This window comes from Saccopteryx leptura, chromosome 3 (genome assembly GCF_036850995.1).
Source record: "Saccopteryx leptura isolate mSacLep1 chromosome 3, mSacLep1_pri_phased_curated, whole genome shotgun sequence".
NCBI classification, from domain to species: domain Eukaryota; kingdom Metazoa; phylum Chordata; class Mammalia; order Chiroptera; family Emballonuridae; genus Saccopteryx; species Saccopteryx leptura.
The window spans coordinates 240,708,775-240,725,849 of record NC_089505.1 but is presented as its reverse complement, the minus strand read 5'-3'; the positions used below and the strand labels follow the sequence as shown (position 1 = coordinate 240,725,849).

The 17,075-nt window shown below is 36.8% G+C and overlaps 1 pseudogene; it reads right to left on the bottom strand.

Moving 5' to 3' along the window:
* Nucleotides 1–17,075, bottom strand: part of LOC136398456 (T-cell surface glycoprotein CD1b-3-like) — a 30,228-nt pseudogene that overhangs the window by 8,443 nt on the left and 4,710 nt on the right.

The following is a 17,075-nucleotide window of genomic DNA, read 5'->3' as shown; positions in this document are numbered from 1 at the left end:
TCAGTTTGTTGATTTAAATTTACTTGTTCTTTATTTTAAATACTGTATTTGTTCCCGTTTTGTTTTTTTTACTTTAAAATAAGATATGTGCAGTGTGTATAGGGATTTGTTCATAGATTTTTATAGTCCAGCCCTCCAACGGTCTGAGGGACAGTGAACTGGCCCCCTCTGTAAAAAGTTTGGGGACCCCTGATATAGATTGTTACAAGAAGGTGCTATGGGCTACACAGTATCTGCTGAGCACATGGCCATAGAAAGCAGTATAGACTTTTGTAAATCTGTCTGTCATTTTCAAATAAAATTTGAATTTAATTTTAATCAATATTATTATTTGTGTTTTATAAAATGTTCAAGTCTCTTGAATGAATTCACAGGCTGTCCTTAGGTTACAACAATCTCAGCATTCGATGTTTCAAGTTTATGATGCTCACTCCCATAAAAACTTTAAAAAAACAACATGTGAGTGTTTCTGCTTACACCATTAGTGTCATACTTACAGACTATGTGATCAAAATAGTTTGGTTGTGCTGTGGAAGAATATGCAGTATTGGGACAGATAAGTGAAGAAGTTGGTGTCCCTGGTATTCTTACCTTTGCTATTTTGGACTGTGAAAAGCACAAATGTTTCATTTGTGTTAGGCTAGAGTGTGTTTCGACTTACAACATGATTTGGCTCACGTCACTGTCAGAGGAACAGAACGGTGCCAATACCGAAGGATCCCCTGTATTTATATTTTCTTTATTTATTAAATACTGAGCACTTACTGTGTGCTAGACATTTTTTAAGCATACAGTGACATAATAACAATGGATAGGAAGGATGGACCAAGTCAAGGATATCAAAGAGGATTCCCATAAAATGATGACACTTATGCATTCTGAAAGATTAGGAGTTAACCTGAAAAAAAGAACACAGTGTATACTAAGACCCAGTAAACATAGGTACTGGCCGGTTGGCTCAGTGGTAGAGCATCGGCCTGGCATGCAGGAGTCCTGGGTTCGATTCCCAGCCAGGGCACACAGGAGAAGTGCCCATCTGCTTCTCCACCCCTCCCCCTCTCCTTCCTTTCTGTCTCTCTCTTTCCCTCCCGCAGCCAAGGCTCCATTGGAGCAAAGTTGGCCCGGGCGCTGAGGATGGCTCTATGGACTCTGCCTCAGGTGCTAGAATGGCTCTGGTTGCAACAGAGCAATGCCCCAGATGGGCAGAGCATTGCCCCCTGGTGGGCATGCCAGGTGGATCCCGGTTGGGCACATCGGGAGTCTGTGTGACTGCCTCCCTGTTTCCAACCTCAGAAAAATACAAAAAAAAAAAAGACCCAGTAAACACAGGGAGTATATACCATTTGAAGAACCAAAAAAAAAAAATACAGTTAATTGACTTATATTTCATGTCACAAAATTTCTCAAATATCATTAAAATCTGTTGCTCTGTTTTAAGTATATTTTCTTTTGAAAAAATGGGAAAAATATATTTTAGGATATAATTATGCATTATGGTAAATAAATCAAGAGAAGGTTGAGCAATGAAAGGGAAACTATAGAACAAATGAGAACAAAAACCATATGATCTATCAAAAATGCAAAAAGGCATTTGATAAAATATATAATTTTGTCTTTAAAACACTCAACAAAATGGAAATAGAAGGAAAATATCTCAGTATAATAAAAGCCATTTACGACAAACCATCAGCTAGCATCATATTAAATGGCAAGAAACTGAGGACTTTTTCTCTAAGATCAGGAACAAGACAAGGCTGTCCACTCTCTCCACACTCATTCAACATAATGCTGAGGTTCTAGCCAGAGCAATCAGACAAGAGAAAGAAATAAAAGGCATTCATATTGCAAAAGAAGAAGTAAAGGTTTCACTTTTTGCAGGTGATATGATCCAGTGTATAGAAAACCCCAAAGACTCCACAAAGACTATTAGAAACAATAAACCAATACAGTAAGGTTGTAGGATACAAAATTAATATACAGAAGTCGATTGCCTTCCTATATGTCAATAATGAAACATTAGAAAAGAAACTAAAAAGAAAAATCTGTTTTACAATTGCAACAAAAGAAATAATATACCTAGGAATAAATATAACAAAGAATGTAAAGAACTTATATAATGAAAACTACAAAACATTTTTTAGGGAAATTGAAAAAGATACAAAAAAATGGAAAAATATTTCTTGTTCTTGGATAGGAAGAATAAATACAGTTAAAATGACCATATTACCCAAAGCGATATACAAAATTAATGCAATTCCCATCAAAATTTCATGTCATTTTTTAAAGAAATGGAACAAAAAACCATGAGGTTTATATGGAACTATAAAAAGCCCCAAATAGCCAAAGTAATCCAAAGAAAATAGAACAAAACTGGGTCATTACAATACCTGACTTCAAATTATATTATAGGGCCACAATAATCAAAACAGTATGGTATTGGAAGAAAAATAGACACTCAGACGAATGGAACAGAATAGAGAGCCCAGAAATAAAACCACATATATATGGTCAAATAATCTTTGATAAAGGGGCCAACAACACAAAACAAAAATAAAAAAGCCTCTTCAATAAATGGTGCTGGGAAAACTGAAGAGCCATGTTCAAAAGAATGAAACTTGACTACAGTTTGTCTCCTTGTACTAAAATTAATTCAAAGTGGATCAAAGACCTAAATATAAGACCTGAAACAATGAATTACATAGAAGAAAACATAGGTACTAAACTCATGGACCTTGGCCATAAAGAGCATTTTATGAATTTGACTCCAAAGGCCAGGGAAGTGAAGGCAAAGATAAATGAATGGGACTACATCAGACTAAGAAGCTTTTGCACAGAAAGAGAAACTGACAACAAAACAAACAGCCAACTAAATGGGAGATGATATTTTCAAACAACAGCACAGATAAGGGCCTAATATCCAAAATATACAAAGAACTCACAAAACTCAACAACAAAGAGCAAACAATCCAATAAAAAAATGGGAAGAGGACATGAACAGACACTTCTCCCAGGAAGAAATACAAATGGCCAACAGATATATGAAAAGATGCTCATCTTCATTAGCTATTAGAGAAATGCAAATCAAAACTATTCAATACAATGAGATACCACTCACACCTACTAGATTAGCTATTATCGGAGTGACGTCACAGAAATGGCACCGTGAGCAGCGCGTCCGACATCTCCCCAAAATCACAACAAATTTATCAACTAGAAACAGAAAAATTTATCCTCAGAGCATTCCAGAGTTCCACACAAACTGAAAGCGAAAGGACTGTTATCACTTGAATCTGAGAAAGGAGGGTGTAGAGAAAGCTACCGCAGGGACGTTCATTCAAGCCGTGGAGGGAGTGCGCCTGTGGTGAGTCAGCCCACACTCGGGAGCGGCGAGCAGCCGCTGGCGCGTGCCCGGTCCGGTTGCAGAGCGAGTACCGCCCACACTCAGGAGCTGTGGTGGGAGTGCGCCTGTGGTGAGTCGGCCCACACTCGGGAGCAACGAGCAGCCGCCGGCGCGCGCCCGGTCCGGTTGCAGAGCGAGCACCGCCCACACTCGGGAGCGGCGAGCAGCCGCCAGCGCGCGCCGGGTCTGGTTGCAGAGCGAGCACCGCCCACACTCGGGAGCGGCGAGCAGCCGCCAGCGCGCGCCGGGTCCGGTTGCAGAGCGAGCACCGCCCACACTCGGGAGCGGCGAGCAGCCTCCGGTGTGCGCCCTGTCCGGTTGCAGAGCGAGTACCGCCCACACTTGGGAGCGGCGAGCAGCCGCCGGCGCGCGCCTGGTCCGGTTGCAGAGCAAGCACCGCTAACGTTCCCAGCGGCCCGAGCACTGCGAGTGAGAGACCCCAGCCACTGGTGCCCGGAGCACCCCATTCGCGTGCGTGCCCTGGGCAATCCACGCTCCCAGAGCGCCCTACTGGCCCGCACACCCAGGGTGCCCCATTATCCTGCGCCCAGTGCACCCCAGCCGCCAGCAGCGGGGCGAGCGGGAGAGGCGCCAAGGTGGTCTCCCCTACTTGGGAGATTCTCTCTGTGGGTGGGGCACCTCACCCAGCCATTCAAGCTAACAATCAAGCGTTGGGGGAGGGGTGCTCAGGCAGCCTGAAATACCTTTGGGAGCACAGCTGCGGACCCAATCACTGAAATTAGCTTAACCCATGAAATCTGCGCACCCACAGGTTCTAATTGATAAGATCTCTCTCAGTTCAGCGATCCAAGACAAGAGGCGTGATATTTTTTAGTGCCTCTCGCTAAAGGGGCGGGGGCAACTTCTGATTGATAGAGCCTCCATAGTCAGGGATAAACGCTAACAAGAGGGACTTGGCAGATAATAAGATCTATACTACACTAGTCGCAAGCAGAGACTAGTGCCTCTTCTTCCCAGCCAAAACAGGCTACAAAGTGTGGAAAGCCTGGGTTGAGTGGTCCAACTGAATGCTAGGTGCTAAACAGTCACCTTGACAACAATTGACTCCCACTCCTGCCTGCCTGATTACACTGGAGGCTCTGACTGCCAGAGCCTTTCCCAAAGCCTTGCACTGAGTGGGGATAGAGTGGGGATTCCCCAGCTGTTTGAGCCTCTTACTCCCCAGGAAGAAGCAGTTGCAGCCTTATAGCTGGATCACCAGGCTGCTAATTCAGGAAGGGGGGACTAGGAGAGAGACTCCAGGAAAGCAAACTCTCTCATCATTGGACCCTGCAAACGCCAACAAGCCTTGACTACCAGCAAGACTAAAGCCAATTATATGACATTGCCATAGAATCCCATCAACTGCAAATCCCTACTTAAGTGTGACACAGGGGCAGAGCCTGGGGTACAGAGTTGCCGACCAGGAAAAGGGAGAGAAAAGAAAAAGGAAGAAGTTAACCTCTCAAAATCAAGAAAAATCCACAGACTTTACAACTTGTTCCACTAATTTTTTTTTTGTTGTTGTTTGTTTCTTCTATCTTATTGCCTTTATTATTATTATTTCTATTTCCTCCACCTCGGTCCTTCTATTCTCTGCCCATCTTATGCTTCCCTTTTCTTGAACTACACTACCCATGAGTGTTACATTTTATTTCTCTTCTTCATCCTCACCTTCCTTTAAGGTTATACTCCAAAACACTTAACTCTCACTCTCTCCTCTTTTGTTTTTTTTTTTTGTTTTGCTTTATTTTGTTTTTTTCTCTTCCTTTTTTTTTCTTCCTTCATTTTTCTCTTTTTCTTGTTTTTTCCTTTCTATTCGTTTTTTCTTTTCTCGTTTTACTTTCCTCCCATTTAATCCTCAATCACGAACAAATTAGTTAATTTGGGACTCAAGGGGTTTTTTTGGCTTTATTTTTCTTTTTTGCTTTTGTTTTTGTTTTTTTCTTGTTTTTTGTTTATTTTTGTGGCATTTTGGGTACTTTTTACATTGCTTTTTAACTCACTAGCATTCCTCCCAACCCAAGGTCTCCATTGTATTTAGTCTTCGCTCCACTTAATACAACAGATTTTTACTTATTATTTTTATTTTTTTCTTCTTTATTATTCCTTTTTTTCCCTCCTTTTTTCTGGTTCCCTCTTATCCCTCTCATTATATCTCTTAGTCGACCATCACTTACAAGCAAATCATCTTATGCTTGTCTAAGATTTTCTTCCTTTTTTAATTTTTTTATTTTTTTTTGCATTTAGTAGGTCCCTACTCCCTTTTTTTGCCCCTTGAACTCTTCACCCCAAATCAGGCCCTCCATTATAGGCAGTTTTTGTTCCATTTAGCATAATATAATTCACAAGTTATCACGATATTTCCCTGAGGAGGGGAGAGGAGGGAAAGAGAAGAAAGAAAAAAGGGGGAAATAAATTATTACTGTTTTGTTTTTTTGTGATGTGTTTTACATTTTTTTTTTTACTCTTTATTAATTCTAATTAGTGCTATCAACAAGACCACCCTCAGATGCCAATAAGAAAGAGGAAATCGAATATTATGGATACAAAAGAAAGAGAGGTAACACAAATAGATGTGGAAAAATCTATGGAGAAAAGACTTAACATATTGGAAGCCTTGGAGATAAATGACAGAGAATTTAAAATAGAAATCTTAAAAATACTCAGAGATATACAAGAAAACACAGAAAGGCAATTTAGGGAGATCAGAAAACAACTCAATGAACACAAAGAATATATTACCAAGGAAATTGAAACTATAAAAACAAATCAAACAGAAATGAAAAACTCAATTCACGAGCTGAAAAACGAGGTAACAAGCTTAGCTAGCAGAACAGCCCAGATTTAAGATAGGATTAGTGAAATAGAAGACAAACAACTTGAGGCACAACAGAGAGAAGAAGAAAGAGACTTAAAAATAATAAAAAATGAGAAAGCCCTACAGGAATTGTCTGACTCCATCAGAAAGAATAACATAAGAATAATAGGTATATCAGAGGGAGAAGAGAAAGAAAATGGAATGGAGAATATACTCAAACAAATAATAGATGAGAACTTCCCAAGCCTGTGGAAAGAACTAAAGCCTCAAATTCAAGAAGCAAACAGAACACCGAGTTCTCTTAACCCCAACAAACCCACTCCAAGGCACATCATAATAAAGATGTCACAAACCAATGACAAAGAAAAAATTCTCAAGGCAGCCAGGAAAAAGAAGAGTACAACATATAAAGGAAGGCCTATTAGATTATCATCAGATTTCTCAGCAGAAACTCTACAAGCTAGAAGAGAGTGGACCCCAATATTTAAAGCCCTGAAAGAGAGGAACTTTCAGCCAAGAATACTATACCCATCAAAGCTATCCTTCAAGTATGAAGGAGATATAAAAACATTCACAAATACAGAAAAGATGAGAGAATTTATCACGAGAAAGCCCCCACTCCAGGAAATACTAAAGGGGGTTTTCCAACCAGATTCAAAGAACAAAAGAAAACAACACCACAAGTAACAGCTCCACCAAGAACACAATAAAACCAAACTTAAACTGTGACAACAAAGGAAAAAAGGGGGGGAAAGGATGGAGATTAACAGTAGCAAAGGACGATGAAGTGCAGAAATACTCATAAGATAGGGTACTACAATGAATATGGTAGGTACCCTTTTCATTACTTAATGGTAACCACCCTTGAAAAAACCACCACAAAAACACTTGACTTAAAAAAGGTAGCAACAGAGGAAAGAAGTATGGAACACAAACAAACAAAAACAAATGATAGAAAAACAAAAGAGAAGAATCAAACAAGATACAAAACTAACAGAAAGCAATTTATAAAATGGCAGTAGGGAACCCACAAGTGTCAATAACTACACTAAATGTAAATGGATTAAACTTACCAATAAAAAGACACAGAGTAGCAGAATGGATTAAAAAAGAAAATCCAACTATATGCTGCCTACAAGAAACACATCTAAGCAACAAGGATAAAAACAAATTCAAAGTGAAAGGCTGGAAAACAATACTCCAAGCAAACAACACCCCAAAAAAAGCAGGTGTAGCAATACTCATATCTAATAATGCTGACTACAAGACAGAAAAAGTACTCAGAGACAAAAATGGTCATTTCATAATGATTAAGGGGAAGTTGAATCAAGAAGACATAACAATCCTTAATATATATGCACCAAACGAAGGAGCACCAAAATATATAAGACAGCTACTTATTGACCTTAAAACAAAAACTGACAAAAATACAATCATACTTGGAGACCTCAATACTCCGCTGACGGCTCTAGATCGGTCATCCAAACAGAGAATCAATAAAGATATAGTGGCCTTAAACGAAATACTAGAACACCTGGATATGATAGACATCTACAGGACACTTCATCCCAAGGCGACAGAGTATACATTTTTCTCTAGTGTACATGGAACATTCTCAAGAATTGACCATATGTTGGGCCACAAAGACAATATCAGCAAATTTAGAAAAATTGAAATTGTACCAAGCATATTCTCTGATCATAAAGCCTTGAAACTAGAATTCAACTGCAAAAAAGAGGGGGAAAAACCCACAAAAATGTGGAAACTAAACAACATACTTCTAAAAAATGAATGGGTCAAAGAAGAAATAAGCGCAGAGATCAAAAGATATATACAGACAAATGAAAATGAAAATACGACATATCAGAATCTCTGGGATGCAGCAAAAGCAGTAATAAGAGGAAAGTTCATATCACTTCAGGCCTATATGAACAAACAAGAGAGAGCCGAAGTAAACCACTTAACTTCACACCTTAAGGAACTAGAAAAAGAAGAACAAAGACAACCCAAAACCAGACGAAGAAAGGAGATAATAAAAATCAGATCAGAAATAAATGAAATAGAGAACAGAAAAACTATAGAAAAAATCAATAAAACAAGGAGCTGGTTCTTTGAAAAGATCAACAAAATTGACAAACCCTTGGCAAGACTCATCAAGGAAAAAAGGCACAGGACTCAAATAAATAAAATCCAAAATGAAAGAGGAGAGATCACCACAGACATCATTGATATACAAAGAATTATTGTAGAATACTATGAAAAATTATATGCCACCAAATACAACAATCTAGAAGAAATGGATAAATTCCTAGAACAATACAACCTTCCTAGACTGAGTCATGAAGAAGCAGAAAGCCTAAACAGACCAATCAGCAGGGAGGAAATAGAAAAAACTATTAAAAACCTCCCCAAAAATAAAAGTCCAGGCCCAGACGGTTATACTAGTGAATTCTATCAAACATTCAAAGAAGACTTGGTTCCTATTCTACTCAAAGTCTTCCAAAAAATTGAAGAAGAAGCAATACTTCCAAACACATTTTATGAGGCCAACATAACCCTCATACCAAAACCTGGCAAGGATGGCACAAAGAAAGAAAACTACAGACCAATATCTCTAATGAATACAGATGCTAAAATACTAAACAAAATACTGGCAAACCGAATACAACAACATATTAAAAAAATAATACATCATGATCAAGTGGGATTCATCCCAGAATCTCAAGGATGGTTCAACATACGCAAAACAGTTAACGTAATACACCACATCAACAAAACAAAGAACAAAAACCACATGATCTTATCAATAGATGCAGAAAAGGCTTTTGATAAAATACAACACAATTTTATGTTTAAGACTCTCAACAAAATGGGTATAGAAGGAAAATATCTCAACATGATAAAGGCCATATATGATAAACCATCAGCCAACATCATATTAAACGGCATAAAACTGAGGACTTTCTACCTTAAATCAGGAACAAGACAGGGTTGTCCACTCTCTCCACTCTTATTTAACGTGGTGCTAGAAGTTCTGGCCAGAGCAATCAGACAAGACAAAGAAATAAAAGGCATCCATATCGGAAAAGAAGAAGTAAAGGTATCACTTTTTGCTGATGATATGATCCTATACATCGAAAACCCGAAGGACTCCACAAAAAGATTATTAGAAACAATAAACCAATACAGTAAGGTCGCAGGATACAAAATTAACATACAAAAGTCCATAGCCTTTCTATATGCCAACAATGAAATATTAGAAAACGAACTCAAAAAAATAATCCCCTTCACGATTGCAACAAAAAAAATAAAATACCTAGGAATAAACATAACAAAGAATGTAAAGGACCTTTATAATGAAAATTACAAAGCATTGTTAAGGGAAATCGAAAAAGATACAATGAGATGGAAAAATATTCCTTGTTTTTGGATAGGAAGAATAAATATAATCAAAATGGCCATATTACCCAAAGCAATATACAAATTTAATGCAATTCCCATCAAAATTCCTATGAGATTTTTTAAAGAAATGGAACAAAAAATCATCAGATTTATATGGAACTATAAAAAACCCAGAATAGGCAAAACAATCCTAAGGAAAAAGAATGAAGCTGGGGGCATTACAATACCTGACTTTAAACTATAGGGCCACGATAATCAAAACAGCATGGTATTGGCAGAAAAATAGACACTCAGACCAATGGAACAGAATAGAAAGCCCAGAAATAAAACCACATATATATGGTCAAATAATCTTTGATAAAGGGGCTAACAACACACAATGGAGAAAAGAAAGCCTCTTCAACAAATGGTGTTGGGAAAACTGGAAAGCCACATGCAAAAGAATGAAACTCGACTACAGCCTGTCCCCGTGTACTAAAATTAATTCAAAATGGATCAAAGACCTAAATATAAGACCTGAAACAATAAAGTACATAGAAGAAGACATAGGTACTAAACTCATGGACCTGGGTTTTAAAGATTATTTTATGAACTTGACTCCAATGGCAAGAGAAGTGAAGGCAAAGATAAATGAATGGGACTACATCAGAATAAAAAGTTTTTGCTCAGCAAGAGAAACTGATATCAAAATAAACAGACAGCCAACTAAATGGGAAATGATATTTTCAAACAACAGCTCAGATAAGGGCCTAATATCCAAAATTTACAAAGAACTCATAAAACTCAACAACAAACAAACAAACAATCCAATAAAAAAATGGGAAGAGGACATGAACAGACACTTCTCCCAGGAAGAGATACAAATGGCCAACAGATATATGAAAAGATGCTCAGATTCATTAGTTATTAGAGAAATGCAAATCAAAACTACAATGAGATACCACCTCACCCCTGTTAGATTAGCTATTATCAACAAGACGGGTAATAGCAAATGTTGGAGAGGCTGTGGAGAAAAAGGAACCCTCATTCACTGTTGGTGGGACTGTAAAGTAGTACAACCATTATGGAGGAAAGTATGGTGGTTCCTCAAAAAACTGCAAATAGAACTACCTTATGACCCAGCAATTCCTCTACTGGATATGTACCCCAAAACCTCAGAAACATTGATACGTGAAGACACATGTAGCCCCATGTTCATTGCAGCATTGTTCACAGTGGCCAAGACATGGAAACAACCAAAAAGCCTTTCAATAGAAGACTGGATAAAGAAGATGTGGCACATATACACTATGGAATACTACTCAGCCATAAGAAATGATGACATCAGATCATTTACAGCAAAATGGTGGGAACTTGATAACATTATATGGAGTGAAATAAGTAAATCAGAAAAAAACAAGAACTATATGATTCCATACATTGGTGGAACATAAAAACGAGACGAAGAGACATGGACAAGAGTGTGGTGGTTACCAGGGGTGGGGGGAGGGAGGACATGGGAGGGAGGGAGGGAGAGAGTTAGGGGGAGGGGGAGGGGCACAGAGAACTAGATAGAGGGTGGTGGAGGACAATCTGACTTTGGGTGAGGGGTATGCAACATAATTTAATGACAAAATAACCTAGACATGTTTTCTTTGAATATATGTACCCTGATTTATTAATGTCATCTCATTACCATTAATAAAAATTTATTTAAAAAAAAATAGATTAGCTATTATCAACAAGACAGTAATATCAAGTGTTGGAGAGGCTGTGGAGAAAAAGGAACACTCATACACTGTTAGTGAGAAATTAAAGTAGTACAACCACTACGGAGGACAGTGTGGTGGTTCCTCAAAAAATTAAGAATAGAACTACTATATGACTCAGCAATCCCTCTACTGGGTATATACCCCCAAACCCAAAAACACTGGTACATAAAGACACATGCAACCCCATGTTCATTGCAGCATTGTTCACAGTGGCCAAGACATGGAAACAACCAAAAAGCTCTTCAATAGATGATTGGATAAAGAAGATGTGGTACATACATATTATAGAATACTACTCAGCCATAAAAAATGATGACATAGTACCATTTAGGACAACATAGATGGATCTTGATAACATTACACTGAGTGAAATAAATAAATCAGAAAAAACTAAGAACTGTATGATTCCATACATAGGTGGGACACAAAATTGAGACTCATGGACATAAAAAAAAAGTATGGTGGTTACCAGGGGGAGGGGAAGAGAAGAGAAGTAGGGAGGTGGGGGAGGGGAGAGGCATAAAGAAAACCAAATAGAAGGTGATGGAAGACAGTTTGACTTTGGGTGATGGGTATACAACATAATCAAATGTCAAAATGATCTGGAAATGTTTTCTCTAAATCTATGTACTCTAATTGATCAATGTCACATGGTTAAAATTAATTGTCTAAATAAAATTTAAAAAAAAAAGAAAAAATGAGAATGATATGCCATTAGATATTACCATCTTATTCCTGATTATTATGTATACAGATGCAAAAGTTGGGTAATGAAGAAGGTTGATAGGAAATAAAATGACACATTTGAACATGGTGTTGGAGGAGAGCTCTAAGAATATCCTGCACTATCAGAAGGACAAACAACTGGGTTCTAGAACAAATTAAGTCTGAAACATTGCTGGAGGCAAAAATGACAAAACTGAAGCTTTTCTACTTGGGGCACATCATGAGAAAGAAGGTAGGTTTTTTAGAAAAGACAATAGTGCTTAGAAAACTAAAATACTGTAGGAAAAGAGGAAGACCTACTGTGAGATGAAGTAACTTCATAAAAGAAGCCATAGGCATGAGTGCACGGGAGCTGAGCAGGACTGTTGAGGACAAAAAATTGTGGACAGAACTCATTCATAGGAGCTCTGGGAGTCAGAGCCAACTCAACAGCACATAACACACACTGAAATGACAATTTAATTTTTAATTATAATCTTTATTTTTATTTACTCACCAGTCTAGAAAGTACCACTTTAGTACCACTTTGATTAGCATAATGGTAATTGCACACACCCTTGTCCTATTCCTAATTTTAATGTTAAACCTTCTAAATTTTTATTATCAAGTCTATGTCTTTTACCTTGATTATAGTTAAACTGAACTATATTAAGGAAGTTCTCTTTATTGCAAAATTGATGTTTTCTTCATCAATGTATATTTAATTTTATTAAGGTTTTTGTCAGACATACAAGGAAATGATTATATTGTTTATTTTTCCCTTTAATTTGTTAACTTAGACAACTAAATTAATTAATTTTCTAGTATTTAATTATTCTTACACTGCTAGTAAAATCTTTTCATATACATGAAAATTTAATATTTTCAATGAGTAAAATTTGTTAACAGAACTTTGATGTTTGGTTTATTTGTTTGCTTAGTTTTTATTAATTTACAAATATTTTGTTTCAAGTTTTTGTCAGGTTGTGGTATTTTTTAGTTTCGATATCCTAGTCTCATAAATGGAATTCAATATTTTCTGTCTTATTTATATCCTGAAATTTACCATGAAATAAGAATTTAGGATTTTTCAGGTTAGTTATGTCCTTGCTATTAGGTTTAGTTTTTATGGTTACTGGCATACTTAGTGTTTTTTCTTCTTTTGAGTGTTTTTTAATCATTTATAATTTTCAATAAAACTTTCCATTTCATTTGGATGTCAGACCAGTTGAAATATCCACTTGTTCTATCAACTAACACTCACTTTACAATGTTATCCATTCGTACATTATCTTTTTCATCTATTCTACTAGAATTTACTTTTATATATTATTAATAATATTTCCAGAAAAAGAGTTTATCTGTAATTTGATAATTACTAGTTTATTGTTTGTCTTAATCTGTATTTTACATAAACAGACTTTATATTGATTTTCTTTCTGCTACAATTCTGGATTTATTTTATGTTTTTTTTAACTTGTTTCCAGAATGAAACTAGATTACTTATTTTTAACATTTATTCTTCTGTCCAAATACATTAAAACTATAAATGGTTCTGTTAGGTTACGTTGGTTTTATAATTCCATTATGGACTATAGGCAAAGAAACATATTGAAAAGATTCTATACCAACCTAAAAAATAATAAATAGTCCAAAATTCGAATTGACATATGCCAGTCATAAATGTTATATGTAATTCTACTAATTTGACAAAGTTTCATATCACTTACAAAATAAAATAAAGAAAAAATTCCATAATAAAATAATTTATTTTCCCTCAGGAAAAAGTGCTGTTATATGGGTAAAAATAGCCACATAGCAGTATTCAGTTTTGAGGTGACCAAATTTACAAAGCACAACAAAGAACTGGGAAATGCAGAAATAAATTTCTGATAACAGTCCAACAATTAATAAAATCATTAGTAAAATTATTTTCTAAATTAAAATCGTTCAAAGAACAATTTTCAAAGAAAAATATATGTAACATTAATTTTAATTCTGGGTATAAAGTATCATATATTTTTTCTCCTATCTTGACAGAATTTCATTAGCTCCTTACTACCATTTAAAAAATTATTGAGTTTATTGGGGTGACATTGGTTAATAAAATTGTACAAGTTTCAGATATACAGCTCTATGCTATATCACCTGTACATTGCATTGTGTGTTCACCACCTCGTCACATCTTTCTTTATCACCGTCTATTCCCCTTTTCCATCTCCTGCCACCCTTTTTTCTCCTGTAATCACTACACTGCTATGTCTATAAGTTTTTTTTATTAATTAAATCTTTTTTTGACTAAAAATATTTACTCTTTGTGGTCAGTGTTTATTTAAGAAGAAATTTCCTGCCCTGGCCGGTTTGCTCAGTGGTAAAGCGTCGGCCTGGTGTGCAGAACTCTCGGGTTCGATTCCCGGCCAGGGCACACAGGAGAAGTGCCCATCTGCTTCTCCATCCCTCCCCCTCTCCTTCCTCTCTGTCTCTCTCTTCCCCTCCCGCAGTCGAGGCTCCATTGGAGCAAAGATGGCCTGGGCGCTGGGGATGGCTCCTTGGCCTCTGCCCCAGGCGCTAGGGTGGCTACGCCCCGGAGGGGCAGAGCATGGCCCCCTGGTGGGCAAAGCATCTCCCCCTGGTGGGCGTGCCGGGTGGATCCCTGTCGGGTGCATGCGGGAGTCTGTCTGTCTCTCCCCGTTTCCAGCTTCAGAAAAACACAAAAAGAAAAAAAAAAAAAAAAGAAGAAATTTCCTCCCTATGCTTTTCCCTGAGGGTGTCCCATAGTCACACTCACAGATCCTCTTTCATTAACCTTCCTGCCAAAAGAGAAATATTCACTGGAAACACATTAATAGACATGCTTTAAATGAATTGAATTTCCTGATTAAGAAAATGATGAATAAGAGAAACTGCCTAGAATTGATCTAAAATCATATTTTTAATAAATGTATGTAAATGTAAGAAAATATTTTATCTGCTATTGTTGAAAATATCAATCCTTTGTAATCACCAAAAAAAAAGACCTGTTTTTTCTTCAAAGAATTCTGATTTATACTTTAACAATATGGGAATAAAAATTTTATAGAAAAGTTAACAAAGTCATTAAATAACATCAACAATTATATCTGTAAACAATAGACAGCTAAAGTTTTGTAGAATAATAATTTTACCTTTAATTTGAACACGTTGCTCTTTCATCATAGGTCTAGAAGAGGGTGAGTGCCCAGACTGTCCTATATAGTCACACAATGGGGCCTTTTCTAAGTCCATTCATCTACTCAGCAATTATTCAATTTTCCAACTCTGCCCACACAGCCAGCCGACTCCTTCTTATGGTTAATTTTTAGGTTATATATTCTAGCTTTTTTCCCCTTCCATACAATTTGCAAAGAAAGTAATATTTTTTTCTCTGAGGGCTCATCTTTTTTCAAAGTGTTTTCCTTTAGATAAAGCCTTTATTCATGTGAATGTCTGAAGTCAATACTGTCCCAAATAAACACAGTAAAGGATACAAAATAGATCTCTTTAGTAGTATCAATCCACATTTCTTTAATTATCACTGTTCCTACATCTTAATTGCACTATTTGCAGATTCCTCAAAACCTTCAATTATTCTGATTCTTTCATAAAATCACCAATGATGCATTTAGCGCCCACCTTGAAAACCTGTGTGAGTCCCTAGCCCTGTCTCCCATGGCCTCAGTCACCACCTGTCATGTATCATTACAGTCATGGCTATTGACATAAACTGGGTCCACTTGCTAAAATTATTACATAAGCTCTGAGGTCCTCAAAGTGCTAACTTCAAATGGAAATTTTACCTTTCTCCTCACTTTTAGCTACGTTTTTGCTATATAGCTAAAGGAGCTTTAAATTATGCTACACACAACTTAGAGTTGTGCTGTCCAATGAAACTACTGTGGAAATGTTTTATTCTGTGCTGCCCAGTACATTATTATATTGAACTAAATTAGTTTAAACTTGGAAAGAGTTTTCATGTTTAAACTGAAAGTTATTATTTCTAGTTTTTATCCAAATCTTTATGGCTTTCAGTGATACAAATACTCAATTCACCAATCAGGATGACCTACCCAGCATATATAAATTCCGGAGACAGACACTGTCCATCCCCAGGGGGACTCCTGACACACTTGCATGGTAACTGCAGGGCTTTCTTTAAAAATGTCTGGAGAATTTATGTTCTGGCTGGATAGCTCAGTTGGTTAGAGCATCTTCCCAAGCATAAAGGTTGCCAATTTAATTCCATTCGGGGAACATACAAAAACGGCTTCAATGATTTTCTTTCCCTTGTCTCTAAGAAAAAAAATGTCTGAAGAATTGATCACACAGAATTCTATACTTCTTCATTCAACTACCCTGTCTATAATATCTTACATTCTATTGTTAAAGATTACTATTTCTTTATTTTTTACATTATTAATGAAGTATAATAGACAATGGAGTGGCCATTTCATAAATCTTTAAAAAATATTTTTTTAAATTTTAATTTATTCATGTGTTAACAAGAATTCAAGTGTCGTACTCAATATAACTACCTCCTCTATAATACCCTATTGTCCCCCCTCCCCCCTTCCTTTTGAGATTTGCTGTCCTGTTTTCTGTATCAATATGTTATGTATATATAATTTTACTAATCCCTTCATCTTCACTGATCCCATCCCTTCTATCCTCATCCCTCTTACAGCTGTTTCTCTGCTCCTTGTGACCCCACCTCTACCTCTATTATGTTATTCAGTTCACTTGGTTCATTAGATTCCACATATGAGATCATTTAATATTTATCTTTTTATTCTTGGCTTGTTTCACTTAGTATAATAATCTCCAAGTCCATTCATGCCATGCAAAAGGTGATTTCCTTCTTTTTCATGGCTGTGTAGTATTCCATTTTGTATATGCATGACAGGGTTTGTTTGTTTGTTTTTTGTTTTTTGTATTTCTCTGAAGTGAGAAGTAGGAGGGGGGGAGGCAGACAGACAGATTC